The sequence below is a fragment of the Camelus dromedarius genome, chromosome Y, assembly GCF_036321535.1.
Source record: "Camelus dromedarius isolate mCamDro1 chromosome Y, mCamDro1.pat, whole genome shotgun sequence".
NCBI classification, from domain to species: Eukaryota; Metazoa; Chordata; class Mammalia; order Artiodactyla; family Camelidae; genus Camelus; species Camelus dromedarius.
This window is the reverse complement of record NC_087473.1, coordinates 5,596,481-5,600,452: the sequence shown is the minus strand read 5'-3', so window position 1 is coordinate 5,600,452 and position 3,972 is coordinate 5,596,481. Positions and strand designations below refer to the sequence as shown.

The following is a 3,972-nucleotide window of genomic DNA, read 5'->3' as shown; positions in this document are numbered from 1 at the left end:
TCTGGAAAGTAGCTGCTGAAGCAGCGCATCTGAACCACAAACTGTTAATGTAAACAACAACATAGCCACCATCAGAGTTCAGCTGACAAATTTAAAGCTTGTTGATTCTGTTGTAGGAAAAACCACTGCTGTCCAGACACAGTTCTTCTGCTGCAATTGGGTTCTTTTCTTCTCTTGGTAAAGGTCATAATGGTGGGATGTGGCTAGAGTTTACCCTGACCATTTTGCCCATTCTCCAGATTATCAAAGGCTTTCTTCATAACTGGTGACATATTTTCAAGACTCAATATTGCCATTCCAGTCTTATTAGTTGTCACTGGCTGCATGATTGTGAACAGAAGCTTTAAATTCCCTGACCTTGCCTACAGTTTTTCCAGCATTTCAGGGCATTTCACATTCTGAAAATGCTTCACCATTTATTTTAAATTAATGGAAAATAGTCAAAGTCTTCTGTGAATATTTTATATTTCCTAATATCTGCAGAAATTTGGTATTCCTGCATTTGGACAAATTTTTAATTCGACCACCCTCAACTCATTCTAGTTCACACATTTTAGATTGCAATTTGTTTACTGAATACGACCACCCCATGTAAGGGGCTAGTACCTGTTAGATACTTCCTGTTTGAAGGTTAGAAGGTGCACAAGTTATGTGGAATGTATAAACCTTGTTTAAATGTTTGCAATGGCACTGTCCTTGTGGACAAACTATGATTCTAAGAAGTAAATTTATTAGAATGCAATACAGTTATTCGTATGGGGATGAGAAGAAGTTATTTTGAGGTAGTGGGTGAGGAAGAGTCAGGAAAATATCGAGCAAATGAGAATGGAATGCTTTAGGCCTCTGGAGGCATGAATAAAGAAGAAAATAATACTTGGTCTCCTGTACCTACCTCCACTTACTGTCATGAGTGACTAGTCCTTGGGCTATGACACGATCTAGCTTGTGGTGAAGAGGAAAGAGCATAAGGAAATACTTTGAAAACCATGAGAGTTTTGCTGTTTCAGAAAGTAGATTTTGCTTAAAGTCAACATTTATTTTTCATTCACTAAATACTAAAATGCATCCTGTGGCATGTGCTGTGCTTACTGTGCTGGTACTCAAGTTAGACAGGAAAGGGGGATAGACAGAAAACATCTGGAGGTAGTGGTTTCTGTGCTGAGACTGGGAAAGTCTAAGTAGGTAAAAGAAGGACATCCTAAGTCCAAGGATGAGCTGGAGCAAAATCTGTGAGTTTGGAGTTAACATATTTGACAAGCATTTGCCTGGATGTATCTCCAGATACAGTGAAACATAAAGATATGCTAAGGTAGCCAGATGCCAGATCTATAAAGTAATGACTAACCTATGTTAAGTTTGTGGGCGTAGGTTTGGAAAGGCATTAAGTGCCATCCTGAGGACGTAAGCTTGACTTTGGCTGCAACATAAAAGCAACATAAAGTATTCACCAGAAAATATAGTGTAGACTCTTGAGGGGAGGAAATTAAAGCACCAATTGGAATGCTTTGAGAACAGCACAAAGAAGACCATAGATAAAATTACTTCTTAAATTCTACCACATGCTGAATGTTCCATCTGAGACTACATCATGTGATCTTTATGATTCCAGGGACGACATAATAGAGACCATGATACCTGGGCCAGTTCCTGCATTTATCTCGTGTTCCAACGTATCCTAACAACACTATTAATACTTTCCAGGATGAACCAGAAGCCAGTTAGTACTTTTCACTCCCTACATGTTTTAGTCTTGTCCCAATTCTTCCATTTTCTCTTCTTCCTTACAAGAAATTATTCAAATTTACTCCCATATTGTTCTATCACATGATCATATCAATCAAATATCTCTTCCTTTTTTAAATGGTAACTTAGTCTCCCACTTTACTCTTAAGTATTTTTAAAAAACTAGGAAAACAAAGGTACACATGTATGTTTATTGTTCAAATAAGAAATTTGCTGATATTTGTTGACATTTGCCAAATTCAATTTTAATCTTTGTTATCCTGCATAATCTGGTAGTCCCCTGGCAGATCAGTTGTAATTAGGATGACGTTCATAACCTGCAGTTGGCTAATGAGTTGGCCGTGAATGAGAGGTAGCTGATGTATCAGCTATCACTGGCACTGGAAACCGTGGGTTGCTCTCTGGTTGAAGCTTAGAAAAAGGACCTTCATTGGCCGATATGTTTTGTTATCGATTTGGAAAAGTAGAAGGATCAACCATCAGTCCAAGAAAATTGGTCTGTATGGGAGATAAGTTGTTGTACTGAGAAATAGAATTTGTGTTGCAATGAAATTCACAACACAGCTATTTGCTTCAGTGTAGCTGCTTTGCGAGTGCACATGGAAAGTGGTCAAATGATTTAAAATAGCACGTTGATCCACTGCAATTCGTTCTGGTGGTCAAACTGACATTGATGATTCAGGAGAAAAATCACCTCTCATCGGGGTAGTTGTATCACCAATTATGTGGCTACTAGAGGGCTTTCTTATTAGAGGCATGTTTAAATTTGCAGAAGGTAAAAATGCACTTTCTCCTCTAGTGTCAGCCACAAAACCAGAATTATGATTATTCACATTACGCCCTGCTTTATAGTGCTTCTTGTTGAAATCTTGAGCCAATGAAGATACCAGAGACGCATTTTTAATCCCAACTCTTCTTTTTATTCTCACTAAAAGCTGGGGGCAGCCTCGTTAAAAATTTGGATTATGATAGAACTGCAGCTACAAACAAAGGAGAAAGATTTTAATAATACTTTCAAACAATATACAACACTACAATAATCCTAATCTATAAAACTTCATATTTCATGCTTACTATACAAAGATAATATCATCAAAATGTGAACACTCCTGAAAATTTTTTGAAATTCCTTATTTGGAAAATACACTTTTAAATATTATTGTCATCAAATTTAAAACGTTAGCATTTGCATTACCGGTGAATGCCCCTTTTAAAAAGCAGCTTTAATACCTTTATTTTGATTTCTGATAAGATTCATAGTTGCTAGCAAATTTTCTCATAATCTTGAATACTTAACACACTGTCCTCATTTTTTAGATAAAAGAAAGAATTTTAGCCTTAGTAGTTTTATACAATTTTCAAAATCTAACTTTACATTTATATTACCATTGATTGATGTACAAAATAAAATTTTATATATAAGTTACGAAGTGGTGACAAAATTTCTGAGTACCTTGCTTAAAACAGAGACTTCTTTTTCTTGTGCCATAAAGTCAGCTAGACAAGTAGATCTTTGAAAATTCTGCCGCACTTTACTAAACCCATAAAGTTTAAGCTTTCTAACTAAACTTTTCATACTTCCTGTTTCAAATATTCTGAAAGGGGCCTTTCTTTCCAAAACTTCCTTCTTAAAGACATCTTCATGTATCACTAATGAAGTTCCATTATCATCCCACCAGATGGATTGAAATTGGTCACTCCCAACCATTTTCCAGAGTTTTCTTGGAAATGTCAGAGAACGGAAATCATTATCTTCATCTGGTTCAGAGACACAATGTGTGTAACATGGTCTTTTTATCAAGGATTCTTCACACAAAGTCTGAAAAGCATTTTCTTCAATCATAGACCACATGTCCAAGTCCCCAGAGAATGTTTGATCACATAATAGAGATCTCCTGGACTTTCCTGAATCCGTTGGTCCATATTAAGGAGACACATCTTGAATTTCTGAAGACATATGTGCCATCTGAAACAACTTTTTCTCCAGCTCCTTTTCTAATCTGCATGATTTTGAGCACTGCAGCTTCAAATGCTGCTTTGGCAGGCCTGCACACATCAACTGCTAGGCCATCACAGTGGTTCTCAACCTGAGTATCTGTGACATCACAAAATGAGTGGTATCCTAGCAACCCAAGTGTAACATTCAGCCAGTGCTTACTTCTCATTCATCCAGTTAAATTGAAACCTATAGGATGTTTATTTTTATAGTATGATCTGCAAATATTATTC

At 36.6% G+C, this 3,972-nt stretch overlaps 1 pseudogene; it reads right to left on the bottom strand.

Annotated features, from left to right (window-relative positions):
- Positions 1–2,054: 2,054 nt before the first annotated feature.
- Positions 2,055–3,709, bottom strand: LOC135320420 (heat shock transcription factor, Y-linked-like; annotated as a pseudogene).
- Between the last annotated feature and the right edge of the window lie 263 nt (positions 3,710–3,972).